The sequence below is a fragment of the Myotis davidii genome, unplaced genomic scaffold (genome assembly GCF_000327345.1).
Source record: "Myotis davidii unplaced genomic scaffold, ASM32734v1 scaffold168, whole genome shotgun sequence".
Classification (NCBI taxonomy): Eukaryota; Metazoa; Chordata; class Mammalia; order Chiroptera; family Vespertilionidae; genus Myotis; species Myotis davidii.
In genome coordinates, this window is record NW_006383016.1 from 6922519 (window position 1) to 6946554 (window position 24036).

General features: G+C 38.2%; 1 protein-coding gene across 2 annotated transcripts in view; it reads left to right on the forward strand.

The window, feature by feature from the left end:
* The first annotated feature begins 4200 nt into the window (after positions 1–4200).
* MACC1 (metastasis associated in colon cancer 1) overlaps positions 4201–24036 on the forward strand; it is a 59335-nt gene continuing 39499 nt past the window's right edge. For both annotated transcript variants that reach the window (XM_006779036.2, XM_015558209.1), the window contains exon 1: positions 4201–4345. The gene's annotated coding sequence lies outside the window, so the exon portion shown is untranslated. The remainder of the gene's footprint in view (positions 4346–24036) is intronic.

Below are 24036 nucleotides of genomic sequence, written 5' to 3' on the forward strand. Positions count from 1 at the left end.
GAATATGGCTGTTTCCTATTACTCTTTCTGGTATATTTTTCCTACCGGGACTGAATATGAGTGACATTTAACATAGGTCATTGAAGGATACCAGGAAAATCCCCTTTTGATTATTAACTGCCTAGGCATAGTTAAACCACTTGTTGTGTGTTTGATTTCCCCCTTTGGGTGCAAAGAGTCACTTGTTCTGCTCCTGGTAGAAACAGACAGTGGGCAAAGGCTAAATTCTCAGTGCACTGTGGCATGAAGAGAAAAAATTACCTCTGCATTAATAAGCAACTGAGAGCCTCCATGTGGTTGGAGAATTTATAAGTTAGAAGGAACTTTGAGCAAGGCTTCGTCATTTTACTGGTCATTCTAATTGAGATGAACAAATATGTACCGTGGCCAGGCACTGCGGAGCTTTTGGACAGAGATTAAATAACATCCAGTCCTTGATCTGATGGAGCCTGAATATAGTGTGGTAGGCAGAAGTGATGCATGTTACAGTGAGATGAGAGTTGTGTTAGATGTCTCAGTTTTTAGTTCCAGGCAATAGTAACAGACTTTGGCTAATACAAATCGGAGAACAACCCACCAGACTCCAGTTCCACAATTGCTGGGAAGGCTGGAGAATCAAGCTGTGAAGACAGAGCAGCTGCCAAAATGCAGTCATGCTAGGGGATAAATTACTTGTTTTTTTATTTTATTTTAATTAATTAATTAATTAATTTATTTATTTATTTTGTTCTATTGCTTAAAGTATTACAAAGAGTATTACATATGTCGGGGGGGGAAGAGATCAACTGAATTAGTTGTTTTTGCGAAGCCCCAGAAACCACGGTTTGTATGACCATCACCAAAAGTCTCAGACTGTGCTCTCCATGGCTGCGACAGCCACTTCCAAGCAGGACATTGTTTGAACAGCTGCCTCTGTTCACCAAGATGGTGGATTCTGTTGCCCCTGCTTCTTTGTGCCATTCCCGGTCCCAGATAGCTGTGTCTGATTAGCCCTTCTAAGAGCTTTGCTTCTCCCTTATCTTTCAGGCAGGTCTGACAGGCAGGCACTGGCATTTCAGCTTCCATGCTCATTGTTACCATTAGCGTGTGGATGGGTGAAGCAGATTTTAAACATCAGTCTTTTTCGGCTTAAGTGATCTTTGGGGTGACTCCTTTTTAGTTCTCAGTCTTTCATGTTCTCTTCCTCCTTAGCGGGTTTCTCGCCAAGATGGTACTTGAGTATATGGTAGGAGAACAGGCATAGCATTATGTGCAGAAAGAAGGGGGTCTGGAGTCCATGTGATGGCCTCTGGGTCCTGGCTGTTTGCCTGCTGTGGAGGAGTCTGATTTGATTCTGGCGCTTGACCAACAGGCCTTTTTGGAACATGGCACAAGCGTGCCACCCACTGATGGATGATTCTTACAATATTTCTGGAGTCATGAAGGCATAGTGTAACCTCTTTTCTGAACCCCTGGCGTTTGCAGGTTCGCTGGACCTCTTGGCACCTTCACATTCCCACACTGACGGATGGGATTAGTCCTTGATAAGCTCTCCCAACTGGGCAGCGAATGCAATGGTGCAGTCTGCTGAATGCTGAGGCCTGCTCCCGATATAGTGTTTCATTCTCAGAACCCACAGTGTGTTTCTACTGAAGCCCCCTTAGAGCTCACACAATCTCTGGCTTTCTCCTTCCCACACACTGGAGGAGGGGCTAGCTTTCCACACCCTTTTCTATCTGTCAAGAAATAGCAGATGCCCATATTATTTAGGTACAATAAATCTCATGGCTGCAAATGACATTGATTTCAGGGCAGAAATGAACAAAGTATACCAACCCATTCTGACAGCTGTATAAATCAGTACCAGAAACGTGTACGAGGCAAGGAAAGGGTAAAGGATTTAAAAAAGAGATTTTCTTAAGGAAGCAACCCTAAACTATGGGTAGAGGATGAATCCTGGACCCAGTTTCAGATATCTAACATTATACTCACACAGGCAGGCTATGGGGCTAGCATTCCTTATGATATAACAGAAGAATTGGGAGGACTGTCCAGACAACAGTCATCTACTCCTGCCTGTCCTCGAGGCTGATGGCCCATAGAAAAATCAGTGTGTGTCAGCAGTATCTAGAAGGTTCACTTCTTCCCAAGTGGCTGACAGCTAGAAGACACAGCTGAGTGTGTGGGGACCAGGAGAATCCCGTAGAAGCAGAGGTGTGAGGAACTCACTGCTGAGAGAATTCCCTTCCCTGGGTGGGAGAGATCGGTGATTAAGAACTATTGAAAGAAGTACAAAGGTCAGAGTTTCCACATCTGAGCTAGGAGATTAGATTAAAGGGGAAGGAAACCAGAAATGCTGGAGCTGATGATCGGAAACTCATAGATGGAGGCAAGGCTAGCTCTCCAAGATGCAGTCATGGTACTGGGGGCAGGTCACTGGGAAGCTGTTAGAAAGCCAAGTACACAGCACGAGGCAGAGCCGGGGAAGCAATAAGTACTGCCATGGAGCCTTCATTTCGGGGACTGTCAGATTTAAAACCTTACCTTTATGCAAATATGGTTGCAGAGTTCACACCAGACTACTCCAAAGAGGAATTTGAAAATAGTATGTATAGAGCTTTCAAAGTAAAAATGTTTTCTGAGAGAGATAAAGATGGCATTAGGTACTAAAATCCAGTTTAGAGTTAATATCTCAGTTATTTCATTCATTGATTATCAGAAACAGCTACATGTCAATTATGGAGTTAGTAAGGTGGGAATAAAGTAAGGGCTTACCTTCAAACAGGGCAGTAGCATTGCCTGTGTGTGTACACATATACACACAACAATGAAACAAAGTATAACATCTGTTAGGAGAGGACTAGATAAAATATTATGGAATTTATTAAGAGGGAGAGAATAATTCAGATTAGGGCAGACTGGGGAGGGCTTCTTAGAGAAGAGTGCTTTTTCCATTAGGCTTTGAAGGAAAGAAAAGATCTGAACATTTAAAGGTGGGCAAAAATAGTCCAGGGAGAAGCAGCAGCACAGAGAACAAAATCTGCAGGTCTGTGGAAGTAGAAAACCATCTGTTTTTAAAGGAATATCAGTGACATATGGGAGCATTGGGGTATGGTCAGGAGACTGAAGGACCTGTGACAAAGGGAAAAAGAATGGTTCAGTTTGGCTTGCAGGATGACCCTAGGGGAAATGTTAACAGGGCTGTGGGTGGATCATCTAGGTTGGGCAGCAGGGAGCCCCACTAGAGAGGTGGCATGTAGAGAGGAAGGAGAGAAAGTGCACAAAAGGGGAAGAAATTTATCCGGTGTCATTATTCTGTGTGGTATTTTAGCTGAAACCTTCCATTACATTTTTGGGCCCAACCAAGCCAATACCTTGTTTGTATCGATTTTTCTGGGCTGTGTCCAACAGAAAGTAAAGGCTAGAGACAGATCCTGTATGAAAACCCTTTTCTTAGTTTTGGTTTGTTTCTTTTTAGTACTCTATGTTCCTGATGTTGCAAAGAAGGGAAACAATTGTTGCAACTTTCATTTTCCCCTCCAAATTTCTTGTTCCTGAACTTTGAGCAATCAGAAATAATGCTGAATCATACAGAAGGAAAACATCATATGAGGAAATGGAAAGGGAAATGGAAGGGAATATCAACAAGGGTTCTATTTTGCTCACATTTTTTAAAGCACATTTAAAAAAATCTTGGGTATTTTGGAAGATGAAGGTCTTCATTATGCCTGTAGCTTCTCTGAGTGACAGTCATAGTGCTGATGCAGAGGCTTTCAGTCCTCCCTGGGAAGTCTTCATTCACCTGCCCATCGGCCGGGAGGTATCCTCAGCTCTGAATCACTGACAGAGAATCTGGTGGGGCCGGTTACACGGCTGCATGAGGTTTTGTTGGCATGAAGACTTTTTCTTGCCAACACTGAGGGTGCCTTCGTACTTCTTGGCAAACATCAAACTACTTCTGCTTCCTTTTAAGAAATAGGTTCATATTTATAAATTGTTCTTAGACATACCCACCTGATTACCTATTGCTTTGCTTTCCCATCTACATACTTAGTGCTTTGCTTTTCCATCTACTTATTCTTTCTTCCTAAAGTGAAACTGTAGCCATCCACCCTCTCATTCTGGTTTCAGGTGAGGAATTATGAATTGTGGGTGTTGTAGTCTTCTGCCTTTTAGGATTTCTGGTTGGGCAGCCTGGAGCTACACTGGGAGGACTTCTAGTCCCAGGTGGCTCTGTAAGCTGCAGTTCAGGTGCCACACGCAGAGCAAGACGTGTTTGAAGAGAGTCCTTGGTTTACGCAGAGTGACTTTCATTCACTAACATGATGTTCCTGAACTGAAGAGGCTTGGGGTCATTTCCACAACTGTAAGTGTTGTTTTCAAAAATTAATATTCTTTTCCCTATTGATATATAATACACATAGGAAATTTTGTCATTTCCAGAACAACTGAAGAAACTAAATGCTTCTTCCTTTCCAAGCAGAGCTTTATATTTTGTGAATTTGTGGGACATGATTTAGAATAAACTTTGACACATGGAATAGGATACCTTGACACATGATATAAAATAAAATAATTTATAAAAAGAGGAGGGAGACATGCAACATCCAAAATCAAATGTAAAAAAACCCCATTTTGCTTTGCTTCAAATATGTAGATGGTTGAAAACCTCTGAAAATTGCAACTATTTCAAAAAACAGCCAGTTGTGTTGAAGAGAATGTGGGCATTGAAGTCAGGTGAAATTGGATTCAGTAGCCCCTCTGATTTAAATATGTGACCTTTGACAAGATGTTTCACCTTGTGGAAACTCAATTTCCTCATTTGTAAAGTTGGCATAAAAACTACTTCACTGGGTTACTAGAGTGAAATTAGCATAGTGCATTGTACTAAATAGATGATTAGACAAATAACTGATAGAGGATGAACTTGGCTTCTTCCTAATTAAGTTTCAATTGAACTTCAGAAACAGATTAAAGAGAAAAATATTGTATGAGTTAACTATGTGAAATATCCAGACTACCAAATTCATAAAAACACAAAGTAGAATGGTGGTTGCCAGTGAGTTAGGGGGAGGGAGAAAATAGGAAATGTTTAATGGTGTAGAGTTTCAGTTTCGCAATTTGAAGACATTCTGGAGATTGGTCACACAGCATCGCAAATATACCTAACGCTATTAAACTGTACACTTATAAATGGTTAAGATGGTAAATTTTGTATTATATATATTTTCACTACAATTTTTAATAAGACAGAGAATTAAGGTGTCACTGACTCCTTAAATAATGTTCAAGTCTATTTTCAGTGGATCTAACTTCAGGATTGATATCGGATCACCTATGTTTATGCCTAGTTTTTACATAACAATAATGAATAGTGATTATGATGTATTTCTGGTATATTCTTAAAGTTGTCTTGACCTTTGTGGTGATCCTTTTTATACCATCCTTAATTTAATTATGTGATTACCTCTAATTCATAACAGTTATTTTTAATATGATTTCATGGATACTGACAGATATAGCAATTATGAAATCATAATTATTAGTTACAACTTACTTGAAAACTTTACATACAACCAAAAGTATTACTTATTGCAGCTTTCTCACATTGCCTGTAGCTTGTTTATAAACAGATTATTTTTGTGTCTGTGCCCCCAAGATAATAAAGACTATTAAGACAGTGAAACACCATTTTATTTTAAACTGTACTAGCTAATTTGGAGTACAAAAGACAATTTAAGGTTTTATTTATTTTAAACATTAAAGCATGTCATTATTGACTTTTTGGAAAATCTTTTCTTGAAAAACAACTCAAATGCCTAACTGTCCATTAAAACTAATTAACCGCTATGGTATTTGGTGACAACAACCAGTATCTGTGATGAGTGTGCAACATTTTGCATGTGATATATTTAAATGAAAATTATCTGATGAGCTATATAAGCAAGTCCAGGGTAGTATTAGAATGAAAACAAAGGAGAAAGAAAGTTTCAAAAGCACTTGATAAATACAGTTTAGTGTTTGAGAGGGCAGTATTGGTTTTGCTGTTGAATACCTTTATGGTCTACTCTCTCTAGGAAATGTCATTTATTAATTTAACAATTACTTTGAACAACCCTAAAATGTTCTTCCACTGGACTTGGGGTTAAAGAGTGACTGAGGCATGGCCCTCATGGGAATCCTGGTACAATAGAGGAGATATGTTCTCATAAAAACTTAAATAATCCATCAATAGAGGAGATATGTTCTCATAAAAACTTGCTAATCCATCAATCACTCATGCCATTCCTGGCATCACTGTTGGTTAATTCCCACTCCTTAGAAGATATGGTGCTCAGTATAATGTGATTAAAAAGAAGCCTCCATAAATATTTGCTTGAATTGTAATCATTGGAGACCAGGAAAAAATAAGTTGGAAAACTTATATATGAGTCTCTCAAAAGAAGAGTGGAGTGACTTCCCAAAACACCCAAGGAATGTACACCCAGCATGCCAGTGCATAATTCAGTAATGGGAAATGTCAAGTAAATACTATATTTGTACTGGGGGAATTTAATGTCTGTAGCAAGGTTGGAAAATGATCCCTATACGTGATCAAACTTTATTGAGCCTTGGAGATAAGAGAAAGGAAGTTAGAGAGGCAAAAAATGAAGGGAGTAGCTTTCTAGAAAATATGGGAAATTGAAAAGTACATGATATATTTAGTAAAGTTAACGTATCCAATCATCAACTCAACAAATAATTTCTTAACATCTGTGTGTGAGCTAAAGTGTGGGATATAATATGAACAAGAAAGACACCATCTCTCCCCATAGATGGACGTACTTGAACATGTAGAATTTAGGAAATGGGGCCAAAAATATTAATGGGAAAAAAAGCTCGTCTGTAATTATGAAGGATTTTGAAATATCAGCTTAAGGAGTGCGCACTTATTCTGAAGTCACTGAGGAATCAGTGCGAGTCACTGTGAGGTGAGTGGCAATATTCATTTACTTATTCAGTAAACATTTATTCTACCTGTGCTTTGCTTAGTGCAGGGGATATAGGAATGGAGGAGCTCCTATTACAGAGGAAGTGAAAAAAATGTATAAAAAAATTGATAATGCCATGTGATAAACAATACAGTGGTTGCACAAGACACAGATGCCTAACCCAGGCTGGAGAACTGTGGTGAGAAGAGGGATGACCATGGTGAGAGATATTCCAAGATGTTTTTTTTGGGTTAGAGAAAATGTCTTGAAGAAATTTGACAACTGAGTTTAGTCTTTTATAAAATAGCAACTATGTGCTCTTTTATTTTGAGTTTAAAATGTGGCATGTTCACTCTAGAAAACTTGAGAACCACAGTCAGAATTATGGAGGATATACATCTTTGATATACAAGGAGAGACCTTGTGTATATATCCTCATAGTCTTTTTATGGCTCTAATAGATATTAATGATGAATAACTTACAAAAAATGTTATGGGATAATTTTAATTCACTTGACAATATACTATACATTTCCATATCATTATATAGTCTTCTGTAACATAATTTTAAGTTGCTCATTATATATGATATTATAATTTAACCAATACTCTACTGTTCATCTTTTTCTGTAGCCAGTGTTTGCTGTTGTGAATAGTGCCACATTGAACATTGTTATACAAACATATTAGACATGTTTGATTGCTTTTAGAGGTAAATTTCTAGAATATGAATTAAATGTCATATCACCCACTAAAACTTCTGACCATATCATACAAGAGATATAAAGCTCTTATGGGATGTTCATAAGAGACTGAACTGATGAAACCTACATTTTAGTAATATCACCCTTAAAATACTGTGAAGGGAGAATAGAAAAGATGGAGGCAGAAAACTAGGTAGGATTTATCATAGAAATCTAGGTGAGAAAAAAATAGGCCCTGCAGAAATGAAGTCACATTATTGATAGAATGTTATAAAAGATTTTAGAGAAATTAATTTTGCAGAAATTGATAGATTGGAGACAATGACTCAGGGGCAAGAAAGGGGTAAAATTGACTGTGGATTACCTCCCAGTTTCTGACGTAGATAACTAACTGGGTGGATGGTAGTGTCCTTGTTCCCTTAGAGAGGGAAGATAGGAGAAACAGGTTCAGTTGAGACTAGTAGTCTTTGACGTGCCTGTGACCATCCACATGGAGAAATTGTTTAAGCAGCTGGACAGGTCCAGGAGTCAGGAGTACATATAGGTTAGAAATAGATGGTTGTGGGAGTCAGTGATACCCAAGCATAGCTGGTCATGGGTGTGGAGGGGTTCTCCCAGAGGTATTAAGGACTGCTTCAGGAGAAGAGAAGAGAGCTCATGATGGTGCCTCCTGACATAATAGTATTAAAGTTTAATCAGAGGGAGAAATAGCCATACTAGAGACTGACAAGGAGAGGCCAGAGAAATAGGAGGAAATCCAATAAAGTATAGAGTGAGGGAAGGCAGTAACTTTCCAAGATGGGAGAAATTAACAGTGTCACATGTCACAGAGAGGCCTAAGAATGAAAGGTGTCATTTACATTTCACTGGCACTTTTGCCTGGAAAAGCGTCACTGGAGTGTCAGGGACAGACACTTGAATGTCATGATTAGAGCTGTGTTTCAGTATGATGACTTCAGAGGCAGTGGGTAAATAGGCTTAGGGAAGGAAGAGTTGAGAAAATGGGAAGCCAGTGCAACAGAGAGATCACTGGGGCTCCAGAAATGATGTAATAAGGGCGAATGCAGGACACTGCCATGGCAAAATGAGACTGACTGTGGTAGTAGGATTTTTCAAGCACAAGGATATAATGTATGAGGGAGAGGATGAAGTTTAAGAGAGCTCCAAAATTTTCATCTGATATGCCTGATAAAACCATCAACAAAGGCAGATTTAAGGAAAAGAAATAGGCATTTTTGTTAGTAGAGAAAAGGAAGAGCAGATGAGTTCTACCTTGGAGATGCTGAATTGAGATGCATAGGATATGACAACATTCACATGGAGACATTCTGATGATGGCTTTATGGTTTTGAGGCTCAGGGCAGAGATCTAGGTTAGAGACCAAGATCACTGAGCTTTTCCCATAAAAAAAAGGAAGGGGGGTGTGGAATCATAGGAAAGGCTGCAATAACTCGAAGGGATCACTGAAAGTGAAAAGAACAAGAAAACCCTAGGGAATGTTTAAATAAACAGGTAACATCGGTGGAAATACTGAAGAAAACAGGGAAGAAATTATCAAAGCAATAGTAGGCAAACCACTAGGACAATGGAGTTGAGGAAGGGCAGTTTTAGGTTGCCTGGGTCATGATCAAATCAGCCACAGACAAGACAAGCAGGGAGATGACAAGGAAGACCTTTGGGATCTGGGCTAATTTCAACTCTTGCTTTGTCCTGAAAAATACACTTTTAGAATATTTATTGAAATACTGTAATTTATGCTGTCTTGTAAGTTTTTGCTTTCACAATTTCTTTTTTCTTTTGTATGGAACTAAGTACCTAACTTTTTAAAATTCCAAAACATAGCTTTACATTTCTATTCCTGACTAGATGACCGGAAATATTTTATGACCAAAGTTCTCACACTTCTAGAAAGTAGCCCAGTTTTGAACTCATGAAAATTTATCAGAGGTACAACTCTATGTGGATTCTCCTTCTCCTTCTCCTTCTCCTTCTTCTTCTCCTTCTCCTTCTCCTTCTCCTTCTCCTTCTCCTTCTCCTTCTCCTTCTCCTTCTTCTTCTCCTTCTCCTTCTCCTCCTCCTCCTCCTTCCTATTCTAAAGAAAATAAATTGTGTTGATTCACATATTAAACATTTTTTATTTGCTGAATTTTTCTCCTTGAAAAATTTAGATCTAGAACTTCAGACTAAGGTGCTAGAAGTAGCCTCTTTATCCTTTGCTAATTGAAAAATTGCCAAGTGAGCAGGCCCTTCTCACTGGGCTATTCTCTTTGTGGATGATTTTGATAAACTGAAAATTCAATAAAAATATAATTTGCTTTTTTTAAAAATTTTGTTTTATTGCTTCAAGTATTACAAAGAGTATTACATATGTCTCCCATTTTTTTCTTCCCTTGACCTTCCCCCGGCCTCCCCTACCCCCCAGTGTCTTGTGTCCATTGGTTATACTTATATGCATGCATACAAGTCCTTTGGTTGATCTCTTACCCCCGCCAACCCTCCCCGCCTTCCCGCTGTCGTTTGACAGTCTGTTCAATGTTGCTCTGCCTCTGTATCTATTTTTGTTACTTGCTTTTTAATATCAAGAATCAGGCATCATTTTCCAGATGGAAAAGGTATGAATGTGGTTTTATGTTTTGTCTGTAATCTGGGCAAAGACCTGTTTGATACAGGTCACCTATTTACTGAAAAATCAGATATATTTATTGTCTTTGATGTTTCATGCAAGTTTCCAAAGGTTCATGTTATAGATTTTATAAATGAGCTAGACAATGATTTGAAAAGTGCACTTCACGTGGACTGGAGTTTAGACACAGCTGTATCAGTATGTCTGGGCTGGAAAAAAAAGTTGTGCCCAATAAAGAGACAGCATAGTATGTTTAAAAATTGAACTATGACTGGAGGCCTTAATATGTATCTAAATATATTTACAAAGATATTAAATAAAAAGTTAAAGTAATTCTTACATATAATAAAAAATCCAAATAATATAAAAGCATATCCTATATAATAAAAGCCTAATATGCAAATAGACCAAATGGCAGAATGACTGGTTGCTATGATGCACACTGACCACCAGGGGCAGAAGCTCAATGCAGAAGCTGCCCCCTGGTGATAAGTGCACTCCCACAGAGGGAGTGCCACTCAGCCAGAAACCAGGCTCATGGCTGGCGAGCGCAGTGGCAGTGGCAGGAGCCTCTCCTGCCTCAGCCGCAGGCAGACAGTAAGGAGCAAAGGGTCCCGGAATGCGAGAGCCCCGGGTTGCGAGAGGGATGTCTGACTGCCCCTTGGGGATCAGGCCTAAGCTGGCAGGTGGACATCCCACAAGGGGTCCCGTACTGTGAGAGGGCACTGTCCAGGCTGAGGGACCCTCCTCTGTTCCACGCCCCCCACCCCCAGTGCACGAATCTCATGCACCGGGCCTCTAATAGTATATAAAGTAAGCTGAAATGCCTGGTTTCAGACTCCCATCTGAGTCCTCTCCTCAGGACAGCATGACAGCTTTCAGTTTCTTTGGAAAGCTTCCAGTAATAAACATTCTAAGCATATGGAATGTCTTTTAGTTTCCTGTTATGGTGATTGACTCATATCATTGCATATGAAGAGACCACATTGTTCTTTACCACATGGTTATGGATATGCCCGAGTTTATTTATTGGTTTCATATTGATGAATTTTATTTTTTTAAATATATTTTTATTGATTTCAGAAGGAGGAAGGGAGAGAGAGAGAGAGAGAGAGAGAGAGAGAGAGAGAGAAACATGAATGATGAGAATCATTGATTGGCTGTCTCCTGCACGTCCCCTACTGGGGTTGAGCCTGCAACCCAGGCAGTGTCCTGACAGGGAATCAAACTGTGACCTTCTGATTCATGGATTGATGCTCAACCACTGAGCATCATATTGATGATTTTTTAATGTAATTTCTAGTCTTTAGCTGATATTAACACGGCTGCAGCGATCAAAGATGTTAAATTGGAAAATTTGACCTAGATTCTAAGACAAAAGATGTCAGATACCAAAAAGATATATGTGACTAAAATCCCAAATGGAGCCAAAACCGGTGTGGCTCAGTGGATAGAGCGTCGGCCTGTGGACTGAAAGGTCCCAGGTTTGATTCCGGTCAAGGGCATGTACCTGGGTTGCGGGCACATCCCCAGTGGGAGATGTGCGGGAGGCAGCTGATCGGTGTTTCTCTCTCATCGATGTTTCTGACTCTCTGTCTCTCTCCCTTCCTCTCTGTAAAAATTAAAAAAAAATCAATATTTTTAATCAATAATAAGTTAATACATATTAATATATATCTAAATATACTTAGATACATATTAAAAAAATAAAATAAAATAAAAAATAAAATCCCAAGAGGAGGTATTTTCACAACTCCTGATATGCTCATCCACTCCCTGGTTTTAAAGAAAAATAAAGAGATAAAAACACTGAGAGGATTTTGTGAGAATGCTTTTTGGATAGCTAACCCAATGTAGAGAGGTAGAAATGAAGGAGGTTGCTTTTTATACCTGAAGCTTAGAGAAACTGTATCCTGCAAAGCTGGTATTTTTCTGTTAGAAAATGAGAGTTGAGGGAGGCCAGCTGACAGAAGAATTAGATGCATTGCTCAATGTACAGGTAGTTGTAAGCTTGTGAGGATACCCCAAAACTCTCTCTCTCTCTCTCTCACACACACACACACACACACACACACACACACACACACACACACAGTATCAGCAATAAATATTGCAGAGGCAAAGCCAGCTTACAATTAGAGCAGTAGATTTAAAATGTTCTGTTTTATTTCTCCCTTTTCTTCCTCATTCTCCAACTTTAGATGCTTCAATAACAGGGGCTTGCAAGTTGGGTGATGGAGGAGGTGAGGAAGAAAAAGAGACTTGCGCTGTACCCTCCTCAGAAGGCTGTAGACTCACAGGGTGGGGGTGCAGGGAGATCTGTCTTACACTTGAAAATTGCTATGCTGATGGAAATATTGGATGGGGCATTCTAATTTATGAATCAAAACTGCATTTTGCAACTTAAAGTAACCACAGGATTTTCTTTAAATCTAAGAGTAACATAAGATACTTGGGGCCAACTGGGGAATTTTCATCAGTGGTATTAGAAAAAAACTCCCTGCAGTGAATGCATTTTTAAAAGGAAAGTGGTGGCCAAAAATATAATTTCATTCTGATTTGTCTCACAAATTGTGTTAAAAATGGTTATATACCTATCTGTGCCTACATATAAGGGAAATTCATTTTTTTTTAAAAAAAAATCTTTTTAAATATATTTTTTTTTATTTCAGAGAGAAAGGAAGAGGGAGAGAGAGAGAAACATCAATGATGAGAGAGAATCATAGAATTGATTGGCTGCCTCTTGCCCCACACTGGGGATTGAGCCAGCAACTTGGGCATGTGCCCTGACTAGGAATGTACCCTGAGCTCCTGATTCATAGGTCAGTGCTCAACCACTGAGCCATGCTGCCAGGCAGAGAAACTCATTCTTAAACAAGGACAATATACTAATCAAAGGATTTCCAGAGCAGCATAGAGGTAATTAACTTGACGTAGGAACAAATTAAACACAAACCACTAGCTACCTGTCTTTTAAATTAATTTAAATTACCTAATACAAAATTCAGTTCCTCATTTGCACTATCCATGTTTCAAATGTTCAATAGCTACATGTAGCTACTGATTACATGATTTGACCAAACAGATATAGAACATTCCCCAAACCACAGAACTTTTGGTCCTTATCACAGGCATTACACCATTTATTTCTCACAAAACATGCTAGAAAAGGGATAGTTATTATTCCCACTTAATAGATGTAAAAATCAAAGTTCAGAGAGGTTTAGAAACGTGATCAAGTTCTTTCCTTCCAGGTCCCATGTTCTTTCTTCTAAGCCACATCGGTCAACCCTCAAGGCAAGTATAAAATATAGAATTGACTTCAGTATACTTTCAAAATGCATGTAGTAATATTCTGAAATCTAGGAATCCCTAAGGAAGCTTTGCTCTTCTCCATATCATAACTGGATTTGTGGGAAGCACAATCTTGTAACTAGTGTCTAATACCTCCTATTTTACAACACATAAAATTTATTCACTGACATAGATTCGATTAAGAGACTTTTAGTGAATGCTAAAGGTTTTAGGAGCGACAGCAAAGTACTAAATAACAACATTTACCTATATTATCCTTTCACATTGGTATATGGCTCTCTAAGAAAGTAATCACTGACTTGGTTATGCACAGATTGCTTTGAGACCAGATTTACTTTCTGGTCTTTTACAAATGAAGAGAAATGAAATTCATAATAAAACTATCACTTCACACTAAACATCTAGCAGTGTATGGGGGTAACTGTTTTATTGGAGAGAGAAAATACAGGAGCAATTAAAAAAAAAACTAAAGATGATTAGCAGTCAGTGAGTTATGAACACCACCCCTCTTCCTTAATAGGAGGTCTGAGAGGTTCAACAGGCACATAGACTAAGAGTGTGACCTCCAAGTTGTGTGTCCCTAGAGGCTGAAGCTCAAAAATGAAATGTAAGTAGGTCTTGAGTATAAGACCTCAAGGGATGACTTGTAATCTTTAGGGAGCTCAGGAGTAGAAGATGAAGAATGAGTTGGGCCCTGTCCACTTCTCTCCATTCTCACCCCTACTTTCCTAATTCAGGTGGCTGCCACCTCTCCTTGCCTCTAGTTCTGCTCCACCTTTTGCTTTCCATTTTTCTAAAATGTAAATCATAGACAGGATCATGTTACTCCCTTAATTTAACTCCTCTGTGTCTTCTTTCTTATTGGCTAAAGTTCAGGCTCCTGGGGATGTCTCATAAGACCATTCAGGACCAGTCCCTGTTGGCCTCTGCATCCTTTCCTCCTGCTACTTCCCCAGACCTCCTACCTCTGTTCCTACCCCACTGCTATGGCCCAGCCTTCCTCCACTACTTCCTATTTCCCGAATGTTCACTCTTATGTTCATGTCCTGTGTATCACATTCCTTTTACTTGAAGCACTCTTTACCCTTCTTCTCCCTACAAACCCCATTGTGGACTGACATTTGAAGCCAAACAGCTCAACCTTCACAACCCATTTCATAAACCCTACATGACACCATGGGGCAGAAAAGCCTCGCCTGTCCTCTTGTATATCATGATCCATCTGCTACTTTCATTCCTCTCTTTTTCATACTGACAGATTGTGTCCACCTTCCTCTGGGTATGACCAGTACCCATTAAGATCATCTTTATATTTGATTTATCAATTCAGATGGCATTGTGCCACATCTCTCCCTTTAGAATATATATTTTTAAAAAGGAAACATAAAAATAGAAATCCATCATTACAAATAATACCCAGTCATCTTTGAAGACTGTAAAAAGGAGAGCTAAACAACTTAGGTTGACACTTTCCTAGATGCAGAGTGAAATTACAAATATTCAAAAAAGGATATAGCACATCCACCTACTTATCAGAGTGGATGTTAGCCAGTATATGGTACCCAGGTATTCTCACTGAATATCCACTCTGCCTGGAAGCAGATAATAGGCATGCAAACATTGGATAGACCCATGTTTCTAGGCTAGCATGGCAAGGGATGTCTTTTAGCTATGAAGCAATGGGAATTTCTCCTGACTCAAGCAAAATAGGAAATTGGGTACAGATTGTTGAGTGCATTGTTTTGGCTCCCCTCTTATATAATTGCTTTCTCTCTCATGTCTTGAATTGAGTTAAGCCATTCCCTAAAGTTGAAATTCCCTATAATTAACCTGTGCACTTTTGCCTGTTGCAATTTGACAATAATTTACTTTTTCTTCCAGGATTTGTTGTTATGAGTAAATTGATTGAGAATGTTGATACTAGAGGTCTCTCAGTAACTTCTTTTTTTCTTGGATGTTATCATATTTTTCTTCAGTTTTTATCATTATTTTGAAATATAACTTAGTGTTTGTTAATGAAAGATATTTTTATGTTTATCTGTAGCTCTCCATTTCTAGTAATATTTTAAATGAGTATATGAGTGTAAATGCATGTGTGTGTGTGTGCATGCAAAATGGTATAGTAATTTTTTTTCCTTCATCATCTTGCTAATAAATGTATAGGATGTGTTTAAATCAAAACTGCTTTATAAAACCCTTTTCTAAAGGCCTTTTTCATATATATATATATATAGTTTCATAATTTACAGCTTTCTTATTGATTCATTTTATAGAATACCTAGTGTTATTTATTTCTAAATTTATTTTAAACATTTTCTTAATAAATAAGAATTATTTATTTAAAAATACAGTCTATTTTATTATTAAAAGAATAATAATGGTAAGGACTGAAGTGGATTCTGTAGTATTATCTTTGAATGACATTTTTGTGCTCTTGACTCACCTCTGTAAGTTCTTCATTCATTGTGTTGTTTATTTCTCATGTTAATAAATGCTCTGTTGCTGCTGGGTGTTTCCCGTTTAACTTGAGCCATTTCGTTTTACTAGTAGAGCATGGTTCTGAAGTGGATTGCTTCCTGATGATTAGGTGATGATCTCCTTAGTGTTGTTGGAGGGTGTGGTGGGAGAGCAACAGGTTGTCTTCAGGCCAAGAAGGTGCCAGAATGGCCATTATGCCAAGGCTTTCGCCTGTATACTTCACTGCTGTCCCCTGCATGAAATGGCTGCTCTGACACTCCACACTCGCAGATCTCTTCATGGTGTAATCCCCTTATGCCTCAGATATCTCCAGCTGGGATGATACCTACTTTCTTCATGCATCTGAGCAGGAGAAGGTCAAGTCTGCCAACTCTTTATCTGTGGGCCACATTCCCACCTTCATAGCTAACGATTTTTCCTTCTACTCCCAGTTTCCTTGCGCAAGCTTTGTATAAGCCACATAATCTGTCTGTGTCTCAATTTCTTATCTGCAAAAGGAGCTAATAGCATTGGCTACTTTTCTTATAAGATAGTCCTGAAGATTGATAAGCCGGCATTCTAGAGCACAAGTATCTAAGGTGATAGGCCCTCCATAAATTCAGATTACTATTTTTACCATCCTCCCTTTTTACTGCCAGAAAAATAACTCACATAGGATCTGGTATCTACAGAGGGCTTGGCATTTTTAACGTATTTTATAATGCTCAATAATTTAGAAAAGCCTCTCTCTGCATAGTCTCATCATCATACTTCTATGTACAAAGGATTCACTCAGTGTCCTCTGTAGATCTCTCTTTCTCATGAACTCTTCCTTGTTTTGCCAATTCAGATTATCGTTTAGTCCTATTTGGTCTCGCATTTGAAAGATTTGTTCTATATCAAGACTGCTTGAGGTGTATGGGATGACTTGGATTTATTCTTCTGATTGAATTAATTGGATAATCTATATGTCATTTGACTTATCAATTGGTGATCCTTATAAAAATCTTACTTCATTAAAGGTACCTGGAGAGATTAAAGATGAGATTGATATCAGAATGGAGAACTCCATGATAAAGGCTAGGACCGGGGCAGACTTCAGGAGCTTATCAAGACATGACTACATAACCAAAGGGTGGAGCCTGGACTAAATATTTACTTGTCTGGAGAAGCCTCAGTGTTTACATTGGCCGATTGATCCCTTTTCATCCCCTCCCGGCCTCTAGGAGACCAACATCCAAAAAACTTGAATCCTTGGCAGTCCTGCTTTGTTCATTGTTTATATCCTGAACTAGTCTGATACATTTGAGTTCTTTATTCCTCTTGATCTCCCATCCAACGCCTCATTCTAGTTCACAAAAGCCCCTGGGACTTCACTCAGGCACTAGATTAATTAGTGCCAGGTTTTTCCCAGCACTCATGAAAGGGGATCAGACATTGCTTTGATCAATATCTTTTTGGCAATGGTTTGCTTTCCCCCCCACCACCACTCTCCTCCATGTCCCTGGTATCCTGTGCTCTCGGGAACGTCCAGGTATACGTAGTCTTCTTGAGGTTTCTTTGCTAATATCCAAACTTCAGGCCTTCCCGTTCTTTCCTCTACCTGGATGAGTCAGTGTGGTAACTGGAAGACATTCTGCCCTAATGACTTTGCTACTTCAGGGTTTCACCGCTAAAGAGTGGTGGAATCTTCGTATGATCCTTGAAATTTTAATGTTGAAATGGTTTTTATTAAACAAATATTTCTATCAATGACATCTCCTATATGTTCTAGTGGACAAAATAAGCCTGTGTATGTAACAAAAAAATGAAAACAAACAATAAATTGTAGCTTTGGAAACATTTCTCATAAAAGCCAACATGTTCAAGTCTATAAAAATTGATTCTAACTTTTCTGTGCTTTCCTGTTCCATCTGAAAAATTGAGTATGAAAACTTGTGACTTTGAAATTTGTAGTTCAAATGTGGCTTTAAAAATCTTTATATGATGTATCTGCAGTTTGTCTGAAATCTTTGTATATCATATAATAACATTATATTTCTTAGTGTTTGTCTGGAAACTTTTGTAAAATAAACCATGCTCTCAGGCTTATTCATTCCTCAGTTTATTGATTGTTGGTACACAGAGACATGTGCAGCTTTTACTAACAGACAATAGAATTGGGTATGTATAATGTTAAAAATCAAAGTCAGGTCACCATTTTAAAATGGTCAAGAAAGAAAAACAAGTTATCACTAAGATTCCACAGAATCTTTATCTTGTCTGTGCTCATTAAATATAAAAAATGCAGAGCCATCCAATTCTTTTCTCAGAGGAAAAAAGAAAGAGAGAGAGAGAGAGAGAGAGAGAGAGAGAGAGAGAGAGAGAGAGAGATTGATTTTAGGGGACAAAACCAGTGGAAAACAAATCTGAAAAGAATAAAGGACAGCACCTCCCTGGATAGGCCTGGGAGAAGTAGGAAAGAGAAAATAATGTTTGCATCATTGTTGAGTTTTAAAAAATCTTTGGCTGTCTTTAATTTTTAACAAAACACCAAATCATTGACCCCATTTTCAAGAGAAATACCGTAGTTTTAAACCAACAGTGGGGTTGATTTCTCAACTGTGACAAAAATAAACATCTGGCAATCAGGAAAGTGTTTTTAAAAGATCCATTGTCCCATTTCTCTATATTTATAAAAGGAGAAACTGAAGTTGATCAATAATGTTCAAATGTGTACCATGGAAAACTATGCGCTCTGTGGAGTGACAGCAGAGCTCTTCATGAGGGGGAAGTGGTGGTAACAAGGTGAGGGGTGGAGGTTATGCTCCCCTTCCCTTTCCACCAGATGAACTTTGCTCTTATATATTAATTATCCAACTGTATTTAAGTTTTGAAGAAATTTGTTCATGTATGAGAGAATTATGTTTGCAACCATTCACTTAAGTTATTGCTAAGGTCTTTTCAGTTCTAAATTACTGCTAAATCTTTTCAGTTTTCTATGACCATTAATGATAATATATATTGCATATAATACACACATATACATACATCAACACACTTTGTTATATACAACCTTTCCCCAATATAACTTGAAGTACCCAATCATATAAGTACGTATACATTAAAATTGAAAACCATTAACAATAAAGCTAAGCCTCATATAATAATGTCAAGGTATGGTGATTAGGGAGGAAATTAAATATTCAACAAATAAACAACTGGGATAGAGAAAGTTACTGGAAAATGCATAAAAACCTGGCCTAAGTTTCCTTAGTAGCCAAGGTAAAACCCAATGCATGAGAGGGTACTAGTCTTTTATAAGAGAAAACATTAACATTAGGAGGAAGAAACTTTTCCTATCCTAAACTCTGAGAAAAATTTGCCATACATCGCTTTATATGATGACACAATGGGCAAATTCCCTGACTAAACTTTTACAAAAATAATAGAGAAATTTTATATATAGTGGCATCTCATCTTTATCATGAGTAAAAACCAAGGAGGTAGTGCTAAGCCATCATTCTGTAAAGGCCACTTTGATAGGCGGCTGGAGTAATACGCTTTACTTTTGATTGGAATTGATTTGGGGATGAGACTACAAGAACTGTATGCTGTGAGTGGTTCGCTGGACCGTGGCCAGAGATGGCATAGGCTCTCAGTAGCACCTGAGTGATTCAGGTTTTAGCTTTTGGGTGCAGTGATAGGAGTGAGGCCTACTTAAGAGGCTCTTTACACCCCTTCCATAAAGCCAAATAAAACTGTTCTTCCTGTTTCTCTCTAATAAAAAGTAAGGAGAAAGAAAATGAGAAGGGGCCATGACTTTGTTGTACTTTTTTTCTCAGTTTGAAGAAAAAGAGAAAAGCTGGTTTCCCTGCCTCTGTCATTACTGAGCAGTGTGTCAGAACCTGGTAATTATTTTCCATTTCACTAGTGATATATATGCATACTTTATCCCTGAAGTTCATTAGTACTGTGGTTTGCGATTTAATTATTTTTAGCTCATATAGCTAGCATAACCAGGTTACCTTTTGCAGGGATAATTTGTGTTAGTGTGCGTTCCTTTGCTCCTTAAAAGGAGCATATTCTGTTATTTCTTGCTACTTAAGCAGACTACCCCCAAACAGCAGCTCAGAACAAGCATTTTATTATATCTCACAAATAGGTAGCTAAGAGATTTAGGTCAGGATTGGCTGGGTGGTTTTATGCTCAGTATAGTATGGACTGTGGCTCTGGGCTCGCAGGTGGGTTGGACTGGAGGATTCAAGATGGCTTCACCTTCACCTCTGGCACTTTGCAGGGATGACTAGAAGTCGGGGCTCAGTTGGGACTGTCCGCCAGAGCATTTATATGTAGACTCTTCAACATGGTAGCCTCAGGGCAGTCGGAATTCTTAAATAGCAGCTGGTTTCACCTAGAGCAGCGGTTCTCAACCTGTGGGTCACTACTCCTTTGGCGGTCAAACGACTCTTTCACAGGGGTCGCCTAAGACAGTGGTTGGCAAAGCGTGGCTCACAAGCCACATGCGGCTCTTTGGCCCCTTGAGTGTGGCTCTTCCACAAAATACCATGTGCGGGTGCGCATGTATTAGTGTGATTGAAACTTTATTAATTTTAGGAAACGTTGTGGAGTGAAAGAAGATGTAGTGTCGAGGATTGAGAAAGGTATGTTGAGATGGTTTGGACATATAGAGAGGATGAAAGAAAGGAGATAGACGAAACAAGTATACAAGACGAGTGTGGATGGGAGAGTTGGACATTATGATTCATAACAGTAGCACCATTACAGTTATGAAGTAGCAACGAAAATAATGTTATGGTTGGGTCACAACATGAGGAACTGTATTTAAAAGGCCAGAAGGTTGAGAACCACTGACCTAGAGCAAGTTTTCCAAGAGACCTAGTCAGAGGCTCCAAGGTTTTGCATGATAGACATGGAAATCCCAACACATTGCTTTTCTTGCATCCTATTAGTCCAGCAAACCACTAAGGCCAGTCTAGATTCATGGGGAATCTCAATAAGAGGATAGCTAAGAATTGAATTAGAAGTCATATTTAATATACCACAGGCTAATAAATTTTTTCTTGTATACTTCTTGTATAAATGATCTGCTCAACAACATCATCTATTGGTTTGAGTAGAACATTAACATGGCTTTATGACAGTAAGAAAAGATAGATATAATTTAGTAACTTGCATAAAATTACTAAATGTTCCTTAGTAAACTTCAAAAATTATAATTTCTTCAATAGTAGTATTAAATAAAAACATTAGTTTATAGAATATATATATATTATGTATTATATATATATTATATCCTCATCTTCTATTTTTATTATTTTACTATTTTAGTTAAATGATAAAAATGAGATTCCAGTTATATTAGCAGAAGTCATAGGAATAGGTCTATTGGTCATTCTGTTATTAGAAGTTCACAGACAGGCATTCAAAAAAGAAAAAGTGCTTATTATTAGGAAAAGCGCTTATGATGAAAATCCTTTCATGCTTCTTGGTTTGACAAAAACCTAACAGATTTTGGCTTCGTTGCTGTTTTGAAGCCGTGACCTTCGCCAGAGTTTTCATGCTTTAGAATTTTCTGTGCAGGCTGTGGGGTGGGAAAAGGCACAGGCAATTCCTTTTTGAACCAAAGAATCAACCAAGAGGAATGTTTATTTGTTATACCTTGACTCTTATATTCACTTGTCAGCTTTGCAAATTTGTACCAAGAAAAAAGCTTTTATTTAATGTTAAGATGCAGTAATAATTTGTTAGTTAATTTTTGGCTTTAAATATACTATGCTAAACAATAATTAAAATATTAGGATAAAAATGTTTTGGGTAAAGGAAGTTAAGTGGAAAACGTTAAAATTAAACATTTAATTTGGCATCATTGTAATTATATTTGATGTTCACTAGAAAAAAATGATTTGGAATACATATATTTGAGCAAACATAAAATGGCCCTGGTTTATTTTTTTAGCACTGTAAACCTGGTCAGTTAGATAATTATCTTTTTATTTTAGAGTAACACTTATTTATTGTTAGTCCATATCCTAGATGTCCTTCTTTTATTATTAAGTCACTTTGGGATACAAAAAACAGGCCTCCATCAAACTAAGAGCTTATTTATTAAAGCTAGTGGGGGCTTATTTAGAATATCACTTCATGCGACTGTCTCTGGGAGCTTGTAAAACAAATAAATGGTTGAAATTAATAACCAAACTAGATCAGGAGTGAGCTATTCAAATATTCACAGAATGAGAACTTGGGATGTATGTAGACTAAAGAATGTAGACATTTGCTAGCTCTCAAAGTATGATTCTGAAGATAATTTAGGAAAGTGAAAATATTTTGTGATTGTTCTACTCATTTACAATGAGCCACTTTAACCCTCTAATATAGCATTGATTATAATGCAGATTAGAAGGATAGTCATCAGAGTCTCGTATACTTCCCTGGATCTCTGTCTGCCTGTCTACTTGTCTCTGTTTCTTCCCCCGTCTTATGTTTGCAGGCAGTCTCCTTCACTTTGGTCTAGAGCTGACGATGTAATTTAACTGTCACTTCTGGATTATCTTTCCAGAGCTTTTGCACTGTGATTGGCATTTAAAACTGATTTCAGAAAGGAAGGGAGAGGGGAAGAGAAAAACATCAATGGTGAGAGAGAATCATTGATTGGCCGCCTCCTGCACACCCCACACTGGGGATCAAGCCCACAACCCAGGCATGTGCCCTGACTAGGAATTGAACCATGACCTCCTGGTGCTTAGGTCAACTACTAAGCCACACCTGGGCGGTTAGCATTTTTTAAACAAAAGTCAACCATTCGTGTAAACTACCTGTATGGCAAATTTGCAGTAGATTCACAAACTACCTAGAAAACCTTCACAGACTTCTGTTGATTTGTTGCACATTAATTTTGGTCTGTTAATCCAGTTATTTCTTTCTCAATTTTCAAGGGGAAATAAAAATTTATTCAACATTTACTGTATAATTATTTATTGAACAGCTGCCATGTACTAGAAACTGTTCTAGGTTCTGGGGATACAAGAGTGAACAAAATAGGCAAAGAAATAAATCTTCACCCTTAAGAAGATTGCATTCTGGTATGGGGAAAATGGGACATAACAAAATAAATTAGCCACTTATATAGCATATTTAACTGTTGTAAGTGGTATGGAAAAAATAAGGAAGAAAAATGCAACAATGAATATGTATTGAGTTATTAATTTAAAATAAGAGGCCAGGGAACTCCTCATTAATGAGGTGCTATTTTAGAAAATATCTGAGATGTTGATGAAATATCTAGTGAAAGGGAAAACAGTAAGTGCAAAAGCCCTGAGGCAGGAATGTGCCCTGTGCCGTCAAGGAACAGCAAGTAACCAGAGTAGCTGGAGTCATATGAGGAAGGAGAAAGACCCCAGACAGGCAACAGGGCCAGATGCAGCTGAGTAGGGCCACATAGGCCGTATGACTTTGGCTTTTACTTGGCTGAGAAGTCATTGCAAGGTCTTGAACATGGATGGATAGTATGACCTGAGTGGTATGATCTGACTGTTTGAAGGAGAAGAGGGTGGTAAGTTGTACTGTGTTTGCTGATAGGTCAAGTAAAATTAGAAATAATAATTTACTGTTGAATTTGGCAATAGAAAGTCATAGGTGACCTCAACAAGAACATTTCTGGCGGAGTAGGGGGTGGGCAAAAATAATCTCATGGTATAAAAAGAAAGGAAGAAAGTATTTGTAGATAAGGAGAGACGTGTGTGTGTGTGTGTGTGATATCTCACCCATGGTCAGTAAAATTTGCCTACAAATTTGTAGTAGCTATGATGCAAAGGGAAAGGTAAAGTGAGTTGAACCAAAATCAAGACAGGTTTGGCTGAATTTTTGTTTAAGGTGTCAGAAGTATCAGCATGTTTTTATGCTTATGGGAAAGATGTAATAGAGGGGAATAAACTTGTAATGTAGGAAAGATGGAAGAGTGTTTTTGATGCATTTTCTCTGAGTA